Here is a 19,491-nt window from a genome sequence, read left to right as displayed (position 1 = left end):
GCCTTCAATATATATTCATTGAAAAAAATGGATAGATGGATTAATAAATGAATGTAGTTAAGAGAAAAAGAGTGTTACGGAGAGGACAGAAAAGAAACTGGGGAGTTTTTTTTTTTTTTTTTTAGAATAGGTGTTATTTGAACTGATTCTTAAAGAAAGAATGGGAATGCATACATTAGGTGAAAGAGAAATTGTTCTGGGTAGAGAAAATAGAGCAAGCAGACTTATAAAACAGAACACATAGATTTGGGGGGATAGCATGGAGTCTAGTTGGGAAAGAACAGAGGAAACACAAAAGGGAAGAGTGACAGATATGTTCATAGAACTATGATTGGGGCATATATTAGCTTATTTTTTAATGTTTTCACAGAATGAGAATTTTTTTCCATAAGTGAAAAAAATTAGTCATTAGCTGAAGACAAATATGAAGTTCAATATTCTTTTTTTCTCATTAAACTTGTTTTAATGGGTCTCAAAATTCTGTGACAGATTTTTGGTCAAGTTGTTTCCATTTAAAAGTACTAAAATCAGTATTTTTGGAAACAATTTGACCAAAATGATTTCACTCATATGTGGAATTTAAGAAATGAAACAGATGAACATAGGGGGAAAAAAAAGAGAGAGAGAGGCAAACCATAAAACAAACTCTTAACTCTAGAGAACAAACTGAGGGTTGCTGGAGGGGTGGTGGGTGGGTGGAAGGGTTAAATGGGTGATGGGTATTAAGAAGAATACTTGTGATGAGCACTGCATGTTGTATAGAAGAGATGAATCAGTAAATTCTATTTCTGAAACTAATAATATATGTTAAGTAACTGCAATTTAAATAAAAACTTGAAACTATACAAAAAAGTACTGATTATAGAACTACTAACTTAAAATTGCCACATATGCACAAAAAAGCCCAAATGGTCCACAGAATATTCTCCTTTCCTTCTGCATGTTTTACAATGCATTTTTTATCATTAACCAGTCATTTACTATTAAAATTAAATGGCCGATTGACACAAACAGTTCTGATACTGTTCTTCCACTACTGATTAAGACTGGGGTGGCAGGTATTGGAGATAATATTCCTTTAGGCTTCTGAGCTTTCTGGGCAGACCTGATGATCTTGCCAGCTCCAGCTGCATTCTTATCTACTGCTTTGGTGACACCCAGAGCAACCGTCTGTCTCATGTCACTAACAGCAAAACACCCCAGAGGAAGATAGTCAGAGAAGCTCTCAACACACATAGGCTTGCCAGGAATCATATTAGTGATGGCAGCATCACCAGATTTCAAGAACTTGGGGCCATTCCAGCTTTTTTCCAGAATGACAGTTTCCTCCTTGAGCTCAGCAAGCTTGCAGGCAGTGTGAGCTGTGCCAGTACAGTACAGGTGCGTATCTTGCCCTGATTTGGCCTGGATGGTTCACGGTAATCACTTGAGCTGTGAAGCCAGCTGCTTTCACTGGTGGGTCATTTTTGCCGTCACCAGTCATATTACCATGATGAACATCTTTGACGGATACATTCTTGAAATTGAAGACCACATTGTCCCCAGGGAGGGCCTCACTCAAAGCTTCATGGTACATTTCAACAGACTTTACTTCAGTTGTAACATTGGAACAAAGGTGATCACAATGCTAGATTTAAGAACACTTGTCTTCACTCAGCCCACAGGGGCAGTACCTGTGCCACCAATTTTGTAGATGTGCTGAGGGGGCAGAATCAATGGCTTGTCAGTTGGATGAGTTGGTCAGAAATGCAATCGAGAGTTTCAAGCAGCATGATTGCTTCAAGTAGCACTGACATTGCCATCCTTATGGGTGACTTCCCATCCCTTGAACCAAGGCATGTTAGCATTTGGCTCCAGTACATTGTCACCACTCCCACCCAGAAATTGGCATAATTGCTACTGTGTCAGGGAGATAGCCAATTTTTTTAATGTAGGTACTAACTTCCTTAATGATGTCCTTGTATCTCTTCTGGCTGTCGGACAACTCAGTGGAATCCATTGTGTTAACACCAACAATTAATTGTTTCACACCCAGTGTGTAACTCAGAAGAGCATGCTTAGGGGTCTGACCATTCTTGGAGATACCTGCTTTTAATTCACCAACACCAGCAGCAACAATCAGGACAGAACACTCAGCCTGAGCCCAAGATGTGCCTGTATTCAAGTTTTGATAAAGCCTCTGTGTCCTGGGACATCAATAATGATCACATAATACTTAATTGTCTCAGATTTCCACAGGAAGAAATCAACAGTGATATCATGTTCATTTTCATGTTTAGATTTCAGTTTATTCAAGACCCAGGCATACCTGAAAAAGCCCTGACCTGTCTCAGTAGCCTACTTCTCAAATTTTTCGGTAGTTCTTTTGTCAGTCCCACCACGTTTGTAGATCAGATGACCAGTAGTGATAGACTTGCCAGAATCTACATATCCAATGATGACAATGTGAATATGAGTCTTTTCCTTTCCCATTTTGGTTTAGGTTTAGTGGTGGTTTTCACAACACCTATGTTCTTGTGGCAAACCCATTGTGAAAAAATGAAGTTCAGTAGTCTAATAGAGAACCCCCTAACTAGTTTTTGTTTCTTCACTTAAAGAGTAAAAGGACTGGTCTGGCTATGGCCATTTCAGCTTTAAAATAGTATTAATATATCATTATTATTGGACCCAAAACCATATGATCTAAAATGATAAATTCATTCTTTTGCAAAATTTAAATGGCTACTTGTATCTACTAAGTGGTTTTCTATAATATTTTTTATAATCATTAGTATATGACCCAAGTTAGCTTTTTTGTCAGTTATTAAGTAATATTTCTATAAATAATTCAATTTTATCTTTCCCTTATCTAAGAAGTTTCCTCAGATCTATGGGAAGATTATGAAAAATAATTTTTCTGGTCATTATTACTAATAGGTTTATTAGGGTATATCTATTTTAAATCCTTTTTAGAAAAAGGCAGATCACAAATTAAAGCATAACAGGGCACCTGGGTGGCTCAGTCAGTTAAGCCCGACTCTTGGTTTTGGCTCAGGTCATGATCTCAGTGTCCTACGATCAAGCCCCATGTTGGGCTTGATGTTCAGTGTGGAGTCTACTAGTCGCTCTCTCTCTCTGTTCCTCCCCCTACTCTCTCTCTCTCTCAAATAAATAAATAAAATCTTTTGAAAAATAAATGAAACATAAGATTAGATACATAACTTGTATTTTAGCACATAGGTTTTGTGCACTATTCATAAATAAATGGTTCTCAAGACCATATGTAACTTATCTAATTAGCTTTAGACTGCTTTAATATTTGAAAAAACATTTGTATTTTAATAGTATTAACTTCTTCCTGACTGAAACGTTTATATCCTCATTGATAGCTGCATGACTAAGTACAGCACAGTGTTTGTATCAGATTCCACAAAATTTTAGAAGCAGTTTTATTATTCTGATTTCTTATCAAGATTGAAGACAGCTTCAAAATTCAACACCTAATTTTACCAAATATCAGTGACAAGTTGGGGGTCTTTTCTTAGGCTCATATCAATTCTACCCTAAAGTAAAACCAAGCTCTTGGATATATCTTATCCAGCCTCAGAGTTAATATCATATGTAGTCATGATACTATTCTCAAAATTAAGATAATTGAAACAATATTATGAACATTGATAAAATACTATTAGCCAAATAAAAAATTTATTTTGACTTCACTGTTTTTCCTCTTTTTTTTTTTTTTTTTTTTTTTGGTCTTCCATGATCTAATCCAAAAGCTTGCATTGCATTTTGTTGTCCTGTCTTCTTAGTTGCCTCTGGTTTGTGACAGTTTCTCAGTCTTTAATTGTCTCTCATGACATTGACGTTTCTGAAGAGCATTTGACACTTTGGGAAGTATTTTGTAGAATGCCATCCAGTTTGGGTTAGATGTCTGTCTGATGTTTTCTCATGACTATGTTGAAGTTCTGAATTTTGGGAAAAAATAGAAGAGATGGATTCTGCTGATATGAATAGATCACATCAGCAGTTACATGACTTTCTGGCTTATTATGCTGATATTAACCTTGGTTAAGGTCATGTCTACCTGGTTTCTTCACTGCATAGTTATAATTTTCCCTCAGGTAATTAGCAATACCTGAGGGAAAATAATTTGAGGTTATACAAACTTCTACCTCTCTTTATAATTTTACCTACTAATTTTGACCTACAACAATTATCACTGTGACGTTCTAATCTTCCTCATTTAGTTCCATTTATTAAAAGGAATTCTTCTGTAATTATATATCTTTTCTTTATATTCCTATGCAGTCAGGCTTATTTGTTTTAATCTCAGGGTTACTATGCAAAACTATCATTGTTTCTCAAACTATGTTAGCTTTGGCCACTTGGAGCTCTTTCACATTGCTTCTGTGCCCCTTTGACATGGCATCAGCATTGTCATCATCTTCTTCCTTTATTAGTTCTTTACCTCTTGGCATGTAGAGATCTTTCTGGTTTATGTTGTATTTTTCTTTATCTTTACCTTGGAATCAGCTACTTCTCCAAGGGTACCTGGTCTCTTTTACTGGGGCTGGTATTTAGAAACAAGATCTGTGCACTTGTTCACTAGTTTAACTAGTTGCTACCTGGGTATCGCTGCTCTAGGTCCTCTCATTGGATAGAGTCAGGAAATGTTTCTCCCTTTTGTATTTCTTTTATATGCATACATATTTTTAAAACCTGTGAAATCATACCAAACTCAAAATAACTAATAAGTCCAAATACCTGATAACTCCCAAATTGAATCCAAAATTTTAAGATTTATTATATCATTCTCTCTTTGTTTATTTCTAACTTCTTCCATTAGCAAGAAACCTGGCTTTTGTTTTCTACAATATATGCATTTTTTAAATTTTATTTAATTTTTTCCGTGTTTCAGGATTCATTGTTTATGCACCACACCCAATGCTCCATGCAATACACGCCCTCCTTAATACCCACCACCATGCTTGCCATGCCCCCACCTCCCTCCCTTCCAAAACCCTCAGGTTGCTTCTCAGAGTCAACAGTCTCTCAAGCTTCATCTCCCCCTCCGATTTCCCTCAATTCAATTTTCCTTTCCTTCTCCTAATGTCCTCCATGTTATTCCTTATGCTCCAAGTAAGTAAAACCATATGATAATTGACTTACTCTGCTTGACTTATTTCACTCTGCGTAATCTCCTCCAGTCCCATCCATGTCAAGACAAAAGTTGGGTATTCATCCTTTCTGATGGCTATGCAATATTCCATTGTATATATGGGCTACATCTTTATCCATTCATCTGTTAAATGACATCTTGGCTCTTTCCACAGTTTGGCAGTTGTGGACATTGCTTCTATGAAAATTAGGGAACATATGACGTTTCTTTTCACTACATGTTTATCTTTGGTGTAAATACCCAGTAGTGCAATTGAGGATCATAAGGTACTCTATTTTTAATTTCTTAAGGAATCTCCACTCTGTTTTCCAAAGTAGCTGCACCAACTTGCATTCCCACCAACAGTGTAAGCGTGTTCCCCTTTCTCCACATCCTCTCCAACACTTGTTTCCTGTCTTGTTAATTTTGGCCATCCTAACTGGTATTAGGTGATATCTCAACATGGTTTTGATTTGAATTTCCCTGATGGCTGATGATGATGAACACTTTTTCATGTCACTGTTAGCCATTTGTATGTCTTCTTTGGAGAAGTGTCTTTTCATATCTTCTGCACATTTTTTGACATGATTATCTGTTCTGTGTGTATTGAGTTTGAGGTATTCTTTACAGATCTTGGATATCAGCCCTTTGTCTGTAGTGTCATTTGCAAATATCTTCTTCCATTCCGTGGGTTGCCTCTTCATTTTGTTGACTGTTTCCTTTGCTGTGTGGAAGCTTTTGATCTTGATGAAGTCCCAAAAGTTCATTTTCGTTTTGTTTCCTTTGCCTTTGGAGACATGTCTTGAAAGAAGTTGCTGTGGCCGATCTCGAACAAGTTACTGCCTATGTTCTCTAGGATTTTGATAGATTCCTGCCTCATGTTGAGGTCTTTTATCTATTTCAAGTTTATCTTTGTGTACAGTGTAAGAGAATGGTCGAGTTTCATTCTTCTACACATAGTTGCCCAATTTTCACAGCACCATTTATTGAAGAGAATTTTTTCCACTGTGTATATTTTCCTGCTTTGTCAAAGATTATTTGACCATAGAGCTGAGGGTCCATATCTGGGCTCTCTACTCTGTTCCTCTGATGTATGTGTCTGTTTTTGTGCCAGTACCATGCTGCCTTGGTGATCACAGCTTTTTAGTAAAGCTTGAAATCAGGCAACATGATGCCCCCAGTTTTGTTTTTCTTTTTCAACATTTCCTTAGCAATTCAGGGTCTCTTCTGGTTCCATACAAATTTTAGGATTGATTGTTCCAGCTCTTTGAAAAATGCTAGTGGAATTTTGATCAGGATGGCATTGAAAGTGTAGATTGCTCTGGGCAGTATAGAAATTTTAATAATGTTTATTCTTCTGATCCAAGAGCATGAATGTCTTCCATCTTTTTCTGTCTTCTTCAATTTCTTTCATAAGTGTTCTGTAGTTCCTCAAGTACAGATCCTTTACCTCTTTGGTTAGGTTTATTCCCAGGTATTTTATGGTTCTTGGTGGTATAGTAAATGGAATCGATTCTCTAATTTCCCTTTCTATATTTTCATTGTTAATGTATAAGAAAGCAACTGATTTCTGTACATTAATCTTGTATCCTGCCACATTACTGAATTGCTGTATGAGTTCTAGTAGTTTGGGGGGTGGAGTCTTTGGATTTTCCATATAAAGTATCATGTCATCTGTGAAGAGAGGGAGTTTGACTTCTTCTTTGACAATTCGAATACCTTTTTATTTCTTTTTGTTGTCTGATTGTTGTTGCTAGGACTTCTAGTACTCTGTTGAACAACAGTGGCATGAGTGGGCATCCTTGTCGTGTTCCTGATCTCAAAGGAAAGGCTGTCAGCTTTTCCCCATTGAGATTGGTATTCGTGTTCCTGATCTCAAAGGAAAGGCTGTCAGCTTTTCCCCATTGAGATTGGTATTCGCTGTGGGTTTTTCATAGATTGAATTTATGAAGTTGAGGAATGTTCCCTCTGTCCCTATACTGTGAAGAGTTTTAATCAGGAACAGATGTTGTGTCTTGTCAAATGCTTTTTCTGCATCAGTTGAGAGAACCATGTGGTTCTTCTGTCTTCTCTTACTGATTTGTTCTATCACATTGATTGACTTGCGAATGTTGAAGCATCCTTGCATCCCATGGATAAATCCCACCTGGTCATGGTGGATAATCTTTGTAAGGTACTGTTAGATCGTATTAGCTAGGATCTGGTTGAGAATCTTGGCATCCATATTTTTCAGGGTTATTGGTCAGAAGTTCTCCTTTTTGTTGGAGTCTTTGCCTGGTTTGGGGATCAGGGTAATGCTGGCTTCATAAAAGGAGTCTATAAGTTTTTCTGCTCTTTCTTTTTTTTTTGAAACAGCTTCAGAAGAGTAGGTATTATTTCTTCTTTGAGTGTTTCATAGAATTCCTCAGGGAATCTGTCAGGTTCTGGGCTCTTGTTTTTGGGAAGTTTTTGATCACTGCTTCAACCTCATTACTAGATATTGATCTATTCATGTTGTCAATTTCTTCCTGTTTCAGTCTTGAAGTTTATAGGCTTCCAGGAATGCATCCATTTCTTCTAAGTTGCTTAACTTATTGGCATATAGCTGTTGATAATAGTTTCTGATGATTGTTTCTATTTCCTTGATGTTAGTCGTGATCTCTCCCCTTTCATTCATAATTTTATTAATTTGGGTCCTCTATCTTTTCTTTTGGATTAGTTTGGCCAGGGGTTATCAATCTTAGTAATTCTTTCAAAGAATCAGCTTCTAGTTTCATTGATGCTTTCTACTGTATCTCTAGTTTCTATCTCATTGATCTCTGCTTTATTCTTGATTATTTCCCTTCTTGTGTGTGGGGCTGGCTTAATTGATTCTCCAGTTCTTTAAGGTGTAAAGACAGCTGGTGTATTCTGGATTTTTCAGTACACCAGGGAGGGAGGCTTGGATGGTTATGTATTTCCCCCTCAGGACCACCTTTGCCATATCCCATAGGTTTTAGACTGAAGTGTCTTCATTCTCATTGGTTTCCATGAATTGTTTAAGTTCTTGTTTGATTTCCTGGTTCATTCAAACATTCTTGAGCAGGATGGTCTTTAGGTTCCAAGTGTTTGTATTCCTTTCAAACTTTTTCTTGTGGTTGAGTTCCAGTTTCAAATCATCGTGGTCTGAGAATATGCAGGAAATAATCTCAGTCTTTTGGTTTGACTGAGCCCTGATTTGTGACCCAGTGTGTGGTCTATTCTGGAGAAAGTTCCATGTGTGCTCGAGAAGAATGAGTATTCTGTTGTTTTAGGCTGTAATGTTCTGTATATATCTATGAGATCTGTCAGTCCAGTGTGTCATTCAAAGCTCTTGTTTCTTTATTGATTCTTTACTCAGATGATCTGTCTATTGCTGATAGTGGCATTTTAAGATCCCCTACAATTAATGTGTTCGTATCAGTATGACTCTTTATTTTGATTAACAGTTAGCTTATGTAATTGGCTGCTCCCATATTGGGGGCATAAATATTTACAATTGTTAGATCTTCTTGGTGGATAGACACTTTAAGAATGATGTAAAGTCCTTCTGTATCACTGACTAGAGTCTTTAGCTTAAAATCTAATTTATCTCATATGAAAATCGCTACTCCAGCTTTCTTTTGAGGCCTGTTGGCATGAAGGAGGTGCTCCATCCCTTCAGTTCCTGTCTGGATATAGCTTTAGGTTCCAAATGTGTCTCTTGTAGACAGTGAATGGATGATCCTGTTGTTTTATCAAGTCCGCAACCCTGTGCAGAATGGGATCATTCAGGCCATTCATGTTGAGAGTGATTATTGAAAGATAAGTTTTTATTGACATCATGTTGCCTGAGAAGCCCTTCTTTCTATAATTGTCTCTGTAAATTTCTGTTCTATGTCACTCTTGGGTTCTTTCTTCTTTTCTAGAACCCCCTCTTAATATTTCTTGTAGTACTGGCTTGGTGGCCACATACTGTTTTACACCTTGCCAGTCTTGGAAGCTCTTTATCTCTCCATCCATTTTGAATGTCAGCCTTGCTGGATAAGGTATTGCTGGTTGCATGTTCTTCTCAATTAGTGCCCTGAATATGTCTTGCCAGCCCTTTCTGGCTTTCCAGGTTTCTGTGGACAGGTCTGACGTTATTCTGATGGACCTTCCTCTGTACGTAAGGGATCTCTTCCCCCTACCTGCTCTCAAAAGCTCTTGTCTAAAATTATGATTTGTCAGTCTCACAATCAAGTGCCTTGAGGTTTTTCTAGATTCTTTGATCTTGGGCGGGTTCTCTCTACCTCTAGGACACAAGCGCTGGTTCCATTACGCAGAGTGGGAAAATTTTCAGACAGAATATGTTCTACTATATCTTCTAGTGTTCTCTCTTTCTCTACCCCCTCAGGGATCCCAATAATTCTGAAGTTGGAATCTTTCATGACATCATTTATTTCCCCAATTCTGTTTTCATGGCTTCTAAACTATTTCTTCCAAGCCTCCTCCTGACCTTTTTTCTCTATCAGTTTGTCCTCTAGATCACTAATTCTGTCTTCTGCCTCAGTTACCCTAGCTTTTAGAGTATTTAGATTAGATTGGATCTCATTGATATCGTTTTTAACTACTTCCTGGAAGGCTTTCACTTCTGCCCTTAGAGAGTCTATGTTGTCACTAATCGTTTTTTTGTTTGTTTTTTGTTTTTCCAACCTAGCCATTGTCTGGATAATTGTTACCCTGAATTCCCTTTCCGACATACTGTTTATGTCCATATCCAATAGTTCTGATAGAGAGGAAACAGTTTCTGAATTTTTCCTCTGTTGGATGTTCCTCCTCCTAGTCTAGTTGGTGAGAGGTGGTTGAGGGGATGTATAGCTGAATATATCAACCATGTCTAGGCAATGTGCACCCTGGAAAGTTTCAGAGCCATTGAAGTCACCACCAAAAAGAATGAAAAAAGAATAAAAGAGAGAAAAAAAAGGGAAAAAAAGAGAAAACCCAGGCAAAATTAACCCCCTAAATAAGATTTATAAGGTACATAAACAAAAATGAATAAACAAAATGATCGACAAAAGTAAAGGACAAGAATAAAAAAGAAAATCCCAACCAAAATGAACCCCAAGAATAAGATTTATATGGTAGTAAAACAAATATACAGAAACACTAACAGAAGAATAAGATGGGAAGATGGTTTTAAACCCTCATAGTCGGTGAGGAAGTTTATGTTGGTTCTTCCTGGGTGAGTCTTGTTTGGTTTTTGTTTGTTTGTTTGTTTTTTCCATTTTATTTTATTTTATATTATTTCTTTTCAGTGTTCCAGCATCTGGGTTAATCTTGTTATCTTTATTAAAGGACTCAACTTTCCAGAGATACAGGGAAATTAAAACTGGTGTGTGTGTGTGTGTGTGTGTGTGTATAGTATTGAGTAGGGAAAAAGGATTACCATGAAGCTTATATCTATATGTATTGAAAAAAGAAAAAGAAACACCGATATATGTATGAAAAAAGTTAAAATTCAAGTTAAAAATGTATTATGGAATATATTGTATAAAATCTCTAGTTGTAATGGCAAGTAGGTTAAAAAATTAAAAGAACAACAATTGTGAGAACGAATTAAAAAAAAAGAAAAGAAAGAAAAGTTGTATCTATGAAATATACAGGTTTTGGGGCAATACTGGGAGCTTAATATATTGTTTTCCCCTAATGTTGGGGTTTTACATTTTTATGAGGACCCTGTGGTGGTTGTCCTCTTGTTCTTTTGGCTTGTCTTCTGGGGGCGGGGCCTGCTGCATTGTTTTTCAGTCAGTCCTGCTTGGACTGAGTTGCTCTGCTCCTTATTAAGGGGCTTGGCTCTGTGGAATCCGGTTTTTCAGGCTTTTGTTCTCTGGCAGTTTTTGTTCTTTGGCAGTGTTTTGCAGCTTTTCAGAGGTTTAGTAGAAAGCAAACCCTTGCACCCAGACCTCTGCCTCAGAGAGAAGCCTCAGTCTGCTCCCCTCTGGGTGGTCCAGAACACATAGACTCCCCTTTTGCAAACTCTGCTGAACCCCATAGCCTCCCACAGGCAGTACACACCCCCAGCCACCATCTCTGTGGTTACCCGAGACCCTCACTTGTCTCTGCACCCCCATGCCACTAAAACCACGAATGATATTGGTCTGGGTGAGCCCGAACCCAGGTGGCTGCTGTTGCCAGCACTGCTGTCTGGGATCCATGCCCATGCATGGTGCACTGCACCTGGTGGATGTGCAGGTCATGGAAGGCTGTGGGCCAGGTACCAGGACTTGAGACCATGTAGGGTTCTCTCAGACCCCAGGGTTGTGGAAGGCTGCAGGCCCAGAGACTGCACGTGGGCACCCACACTAGGCTCTCTCAGGCACCCGAGAAGTGGTGCAAGCACTATGGCTCAGGGACCACAGATTGCCCCCTGCCCATCCTGGGCTCTCTCTGGCATGCGTGGTTGCCAGCAGTAACTATCCTGGGACTGTGGGCTTAGGCCTGTGCCTGTAGCTGCCCAATTCCACCAGTTGCCCCTTAAGATTCTTCTTTTGCTCTTTTTGAATACTTTTAATGGGTCTCCAAGTTAATGCTTGTCCCCAATCACAGGGCACTTTCATATTGGGGTATTATTACTTTCCAATGGGTTGCTCCTGGTGGCTCCCTCCCTCTCCCGTTTATCCTCTGATACCAGTCCGAGCATTCCCATCCTGCATTACCTCTCCACTGATGTCTTCTGCCCCTGTAGAGGTTCAGAAGTGTTTAATATTACATTTCAGGCTGATTTCATGCGTGTTCGGAGTGTTCTGGTAGATATTTAGTTCACTTTAGGAGACTGGATGAAACAGGGTCTCCTACTTCTCTGCCATCTTGCCCCTCCTCCCTACAATATATGTGTTTATTTGTTGTATATGTAAGGTGCAGTTGACCCTTGAACAATGCAGGGGTTAGGGGTACAGACCCTCCTGCTCAGTCAAAAATCTTTGTATAACTTTTGACCATCCTTCCCAGAACTTAGAGCCTATTGTTGAATAGCTTACTAATATCAATCAGTCGATCAGCACATATTTTATATATGTATTGTATACTATGTTCTTATAATAAAGTAAGCTAGAGAAAAATATTAAGAAATCCATAAAGACACTTTTTTTTTACAGTACTGTGCTTTATTGAAAAAAAAAAAATTGGTGTATAAGTGGACCCATACAGTTCAAACTAGTGTTGTTCAAGGGTCAACTGTGTATTTGTATATATTCATTGTGTTCAGTTATGGCAGAAATGAGGGCAATAACTGGTCGCTGGTAGCTGTATAACAGATGTCAAACAGTAATAGGTGCTAAGTACATTGGGATTCTAGGTTAAACCAGTGGGTTCAATTAAAAGATTATTTGACTTCTTGACTTTTTAGCTGTTTCTTAGCTCAGTAATTAAACAGCACCTAATGGCTTTAAGATTTTTCAAAGTCCAATAAAAATGGAAACGTATCATTTGTAACCAAATTCTAATATTTAGTATTAGTATAAGTATACCTCTAATAAAGTTTGCATTTGAAGGCATGCTTTTCTTATTCACCAGGCAATATTTAATAATAATGTTCATAATAATAATAGCAAATTTGTGTAATACTTCACAACTTTTCAAAGTACTCTAACATGTTCAGTCAGTATGTTGGCAGTGGAAAGAGACAGAATAATTGTGTTAAAAAACACCAGGTTCCAACATTGGCCAAACCCTAAGCTGATATTCATCAAGTAAGCACCAGTGTGACTCAGGGATTGATATCTACTCTGATCATTGTGTTTCTGGATTAGTCAGGGTTGTATCAGAAAAGCACAACCAGGGGTGCCTGGGTGGCTCATTAAGCGTCTGTCTTTGGCTCAGGTCATGATCCCAGGGTCCTGGGATGGAGCCTCACATTGGGCTCCCTACTTGGCAGGAAGCCTGCTTCTCGCTCTCCCACTCCCTCTGCTTGTGTTCCCTCTCTCGCTGTGTCTGTCTCTGTCAAATAAATAAATAAAATCCTAAAAAAAAAAAAAAAGAAAGAAAAGAAAAAAATAAAAGCACAACCAGAAGAGTCTGGACCTCCATACACATGCTGGAGTCCATGACTGTGAATAGAAACTCATGTCAGTTCTCATTTCCTCTGACCTTGATGGTATGGTTGTCTTGTAGGAGGGATCTTCCTTTTGGATCTAAGCCCATAGACCTGGTCCTAGAGTCAGAGAAGAGAAGGAGAACCCAGAGGAAAGTTCTGCAACTACCTCTGGCCAAAAGGAGAAGCAAGCAGGTACGTGACAATGTGTGTGAGCTATTAAATGGCTGCTGCTTCACTTCTGCCTTTCATAGAAACCTCCCATAGATAGAAACATATAAGAAAAGGTATTTTAGGAAATGCAGTTCAGTCTAGTCAACCTAATGCTTTACAAAGCCCCCACATAGTACCTATTTGTCCTTCTGCAAATTTTAAGATTTTTTTTAGTTTGTACAAAATTTAAAGCTAATAAAATTAGAATGCCATGATAAGCATTAAGTTTATGAAGTATGTAAAGCATATACCAAGTATTTCCGTAGTTGTTTTAGTAATAATAAATCTTTTCCTTATATCTGTAGTTGACATCAGTCATTTCTTTCACTGCCTTTTGTAAAAGTCAAGAAAATTATAACAATTAAAAGCTTTTAATATCTATCAAAAGTAGATATATACAATAAGTATATTTTAAAGATGAAGTTGAGAAAGACCTCTATGGAAATTATTAAGAATGAGAAAGAGAAAAGTTAATACTTCCATTTTGTATACATAATTACATAATTTCTCAAACATAAATTCTTTGTGTATATATAAGTATACATTTACAAATATTTAATTCTTAAATTTAGGTTTTGTGCATTATGAGATTAAAGATTAAAATATGTAATATCTATCCTGAATACTAGTTGGAAACCCGATAATATCCTCCATGTCTTCCCTTTTCCTCCTCCTCCTTTCTCTATCCCACAGAAACTTGATATTACTTCTAGATGTAAATGGGTATAATAAATGAAATTGCTAACTAGTTCAGTTGCTTCAGTTTTGCACCAGAGTTATTCTGAGTTAAGATAATGCTAAATAATAAAAATGTATGTACTTTTGCTTTACATATGCACCTGCTTTTATTTAACCGGAATTTTTATTTAAAATGAAAAATCATCAGTTTTCTGATTATCATAACATTTAAGTATCTGTGTGGTTTATTGTCTTTTTAAATAACATCAAAATATACCCTACAACATTAATCTTTTATATTGAAATATTGAGCATTACCTGGTTATGTTTTACTACTCTTGTTTGTTCATCAAATTATTATGTCAAAAAGTTAATATTTTTATATGCAAAGCTCAGATAAATTGGTAAGAACACTACTTTGGCACTGTCAGAAAAAAGAACTTCAGTAGAAAATTCACAGGGGATTTTAAAATATTAAATGGAAAAAATTATTTCAACCTTATTTATAATAACTTAAATCATATCAAATTGCCAGTCTTGTGTATCAAAATCAGGCTATATTGATAATTTAATGTTTTATCCTAATAATTTAAGATGTTAAAATGAAATGGAGAGGAATTTTATTTGATTGTTAAAATACCAAATATAAAAAGTAACATAATAATGCTGAAAATGACAGGGAGTGGTATTGCATTGAGTGTAGTGAACACAAACAATACTACTTTTCTGAAAGGAAATTTGTTACCTTGTTCCAACAAATTAAAAATAATTATTTAGTCAGAGAACAAGGCAGAATATGGTACGTATTGGGAGATAGCCTGGATTCAAAGCTTTAGTTGGCCATTTATTTTCTATTTATTTTGTATGGATTTCTTAATCTCCATGTGTTTCCACTTTCTCATCTGTAAAGAAGAAAGAATTGTGAGAATTAAATATGAGCATGAATATGAAAAAATAGCACAGTGCCTCACATATAAGTGATAAATTATTGGCCACACTCTAAATGAGCAGCAATAAAAGAATGTTTAACTAAATCTGAGTTTGTATACTAAATGAAGTAATAAGCAGCCCACTGTACTTAGATCATAACGTATTTCTAAAGAAACAGAATAATCCTTTATATGAAGCACAGTAAAAGCATGAAATAATATTGTATATATAATATGATTTCAATATGGAAATTTTATTCTAAAGATTAATAGTGATTTAAAAGGATTTAAAAGGGGCGCCTGGGTGGCTCAGTGGGTTAAAGCCTCTGCCTTCGGCTCGGGTCATGATCTCGGGGTCCTGGGATCGAGCCCCGCATCGGGCTCTCTGCTCAGCGGGGAGCCTGCTTCCCTCTCTCTCTCTCTCTCTCTCTGCCTGCCTCTCTGCCTACTTGTGATCTCTCTCTCTCTGTTAAACAAATAAAATCTTAAAAAAAAATAAAAAAATAAAAAAATAAAAGGATTTAAAAGTTTCAATTTGATTCAGACCACTTTGAATACTACAAAAAATTCATACACCAAAATTTTATAGATGTACTAAAAAGATAAATATAAGAAAATGAAGTCATAACTAGAAGAAACTCTAGTAAATATTTCTATTAGAGTGATATATTAGTCTGGATTCCCTAGAGAAACAGAACCAATAAGAGGCAATATGTCCTGTTATATATGTAGAATTATTATAAGGAATTGACTCACATGATTATGGAGGCCGAAAAGTCCCAAGAGCTGATGTCAGCAAGCTGGAGAACCAGGAGACCCAAGGTTAGAGTTACCAGTCTGAGTCTGAAGGCCTGAGGAAAGAAAAACTGATGGTATAAGACTTATTCCCAAGTTATTATATTAGAAATTAACAAGCCTGTAAGAGAAAGGGAAAAGCTGTACTCTTGGTATGTGCTATACTTGTTTTTTCCATAGGGATAGCATGGGCTAAAATACTTTTAAAACCTTAGATCTCTGGATCTTATTAATTAGTGTGTATATTTCACTTGGGAAAAATACCTAACAGTGTCTATTTCATGTTAGATTTTGAAGGAAACCGGCGATAATTTATAGGGAAGTATGATCTACAAGTCTCTTGAATTTAGATTATCTGGCATTTCAATTTGTTTCTTACCCTATTCTCAAGGTAACCATATTTAGTTTGTGGTTATAAATCAGATTCATAAGGCAGTCTGTCATTCTTATTACATAGTGGGGCACCATTTTTTTCTTACCTTATTTCAATAAAGTATACACTGAAGTAATTTATTAGCAAAAACACCTTACATTACACAGGGTTAGTTTATCATATTAAAAGTTTAACATTATTTATTAACATAATTGCTTATTTTATATATAAAATGAATGACTAGTATTAATGTACTAATAGTGGTTTCTTAGGGCCATTAGGGCTGCGGTGACAGCCCTATAATACCAGAGACTGGGTGGCTTTTACATAGCAGAAATATATTGCTTACCACTCAGGAGATGGGAAGTCCAAGATCAGGATGCTTGCATGGTCCGGTTCTAAGAAGGACTCTCTTCCAGACTGCAGATTGCTTATTTTTTTTTGTATCCTCCCATGGTAGAAGTTGGTGAGAGAGGTCTCTCAAACTTCTTTTATAAGGCTACTTTCTCATTCATGAGGTTTCTGCCTTTATGACTTAATTGCCTTCCAAAGGCTCCATCCTCTAATACCATCAGTTTGGGGATCAGGATTTCAACATATAAATTTGGGAGGAACACAGATATTCAGTATAGCAGCAAGTACGTTGATGTGTCCATCATCAATTATATAAGTTGTTCTTGAACATATAGCCATGCATATAGGTGGCCGCGAAATCATCTATTTTGGTATGCAAGTTTGAAACATTCAAAAAATGTGACTTTTTGTAGATACATTTTTTTTAACATTTAAAACATTTTTAATTAAAAATAATGAAATCATTGGCTTACTACTAAGGCTGAACCTACCTTAAAGAATATACCTTGTGGATATTTAATTTGTGATAAAGGCTCTAATTTGTGGTAAAAATGTATATTAAAAATATAATTTTGCAATATAGAATATACTAATCTGTATAAACCAATAGTGTATAAATGAATTTAGTGGGGTCATTTAACCATTCTTTCTTTTTTTTAAAGATTTTGTTTATTTATTTGACACAGAGAGAGAGAGATCACAAGTAGGCAGAGAGGCAGGCAGAGAGAGGGGGTGGGAAGCAGGCTCCATGCTGAGCAGAGAGCCCAGTGTGGGGTTCATTCCCAGGACCATAAGATCATGACCTGAGCTGAAGGCAGAGACTTAACCCACTGAGCCACCCAGGCAACCCTAACCAGTCTTAAAAGTCAATTTAGAATGTTACGGAACGAGATGCTATGTGCAAGAACATAGTAGGGAATTACCTTTGCTTTGTGGAAATGTCCACATTGTCACATGCATTTAAATATATAGAATGCATAAAACAGTCTGACTTAATATATAGTAGTATTTCTTCAAATAAAATAATTGAGCAAAATTTGGATCTCCTTGGCTCCAGCTATTCCCAGGAATACCTGACTGATCATAATGGTAGAACTGACTGACCACCAGAAGGCTGTGCACAGTGTTATTATTGGATGGGTACTCATGTTCTGTCTCTTCTGTGCTTAGAAATTTTCATGTGACTGAGTTATAGTGAGTGGAATATGAAATGCAGTGATGTGCATCAATTACAGTCCTTGAACAATAAGGTTCCTTTTCATTCTCCCATGGTCTTTTTCTTTCTGGCCAATCTCGGTGTGCCCTCCGAGGCTGATCTTGAAATCTGTGCATTGAAGATGGTAGTCTGTCAACCTAGATGCCTGAATGAAAGCATGGATATAGGTAGTTCAAAAACCTGCTTATTTTCTCAGGAAGGTTTTGGTAGAGGAAATGATTTTCTATGATTGTATACGTATGGGATGTTAAGCCACTAAAATTCAGTAACTACACAGATTCTGCTTGTATTTTGTAGGCATCAATTAGACAATATTTATTGCTGTTAATTCTTTCAAATGTTGAAAGGACTACACACAAAGGAGTTGTGCATTATAACTACTAATGGTGTGTGTGTGCATGTGCACACATCTGCACGTGGACACTTGAAGTTATTTTGAATCCCACCAAATCTGACTGATAAAAAAGTTCTAAACGCTGGATAAATCTGTTGTAGAAGCAAATCCCAGAGCTTTAGGGAGAGTCAGTCTATGTTGCCTTGTAGCCAGATAATTAAGCAGATGACTACCTAGAATTTTAATTGTTATGTTATAATATGCTGTATTATACTGTAATAAGCTCTGGAGATACGAGCAAAATCTCATCTCTGTTCTGCACATGGGAAAAATGAGTACTCTGTGGGAAAGTCTAACATGGGAACCAAAGTATTGTGAATAGTATTCTCAATAGTAGAGATAAAGTGAAAGACTTTTCCATAAAGGGAGATTAGAACAAGGACCGATTAAGGAGACAACTGTGTCTTATGTTTAGGGAACACTACTTAGATGCCTTTGCAAATGTAAGGAAGTTGGGTAAGGTCAAGTTTGAAAGGATAATTCAAGTGAGGATATAGAGAACTTTCTTTAAAAAAATCTTTCATTAGGTTTCAGGTTTTAAACATGCAAATTATCCTTTGGGAAACAGCCTTTAAAGTAAGGTATACCAGTTCTTGAAAGGTAAAGGTGATTGTAATTTAAGAGTAGAAATCTCTGGGAAGCAAAAAGAAATTTATAAAGGTAACCAGCAGACAAGATAGTCCCTGTGATTCACAAAGATTTGAAGGTATCTGGTTTAAAGATACACATATTTTTGCAGATTCTTTTCTAAGTTGACAATGTACAGAACAGTTAAAATTAACATTTTAGTTAATTATGTAAGGTATAAGTGACTGTAGTCCCTTCTTAATTGTCAAATAAATCCTTGATCGAAATATAAGTTAGAGGGAAGAGGAAATACAGAGGTGAGAGATTGTATTTTTCAAAAATGGCTATAGAGGGGCGCCTGGGTTTCTCAGTGAGTTAAAGCCTCTGCCTTCGGCTCAGGTCATGATCTCAGGGTCCTGGGATTGAGCCCTGCATCAGGCTCTCTGCTCAGCAGGGAGCCTGCTTCCTCCTGTCTCTCTGTCTGCCTCTCTGCCTACTTGTGATCTCTGTCTCTGTCAAATAAACAAAAAAATGGCTATAGAAATATTTATGGTCACACTTGCTCTTCTGAAATAATGCCAACCCTCCATCCATAGATTAAGTCTACTTTTCCTTCCCTGTGAATTGGGTAGGCTTGTGATTCTTCCACACAATGGACTGTGGTGGACATTAGGTTACATGATTTACAAGGCTACACTTTAAAAAGAAAACAGCATTCTTTCATGCTTTCAAATTCACACTCTTGATATTTACACTTGGAACCTAGTCATCACATCCTGAAGAAG

The 19,491-nt window shown here is 36.9% G+C and overlaps 1 pseudogene; it reads right to left on the bottom strand.

Annotated features, from left to right (window-relative positions):
- Positions 1 to 945: 945 nt before the first annotated feature.
- On the bottom strand, positions 946 to 2,472 carry LOC111146159 (annotated as a pseudogene).
- Positions 2,473 to 19,491: the final 17,019 nt, after the last annotated feature.

This window comes from Enhydra lutris, unplaced genomic scaffold (assembly GCF_002288905.1).
Source record: "Enhydra lutris kenyoni isolate GAN:26980312 unplaced genomic scaffold, ASM228890v2 scaffoldscaffold13, whole genome shotgun sequence".
Lineage (NCBI taxonomy): Eukaryota > Metazoa > Chordata > Mammalia > Carnivora > Mustelidae > Enhydra > Enhydra lutris.
The sequence above is the reverse complement of the archived record's forward strand: the minus strand, read 5'-3'. Positions and strand labels throughout refer to the sequence as shown.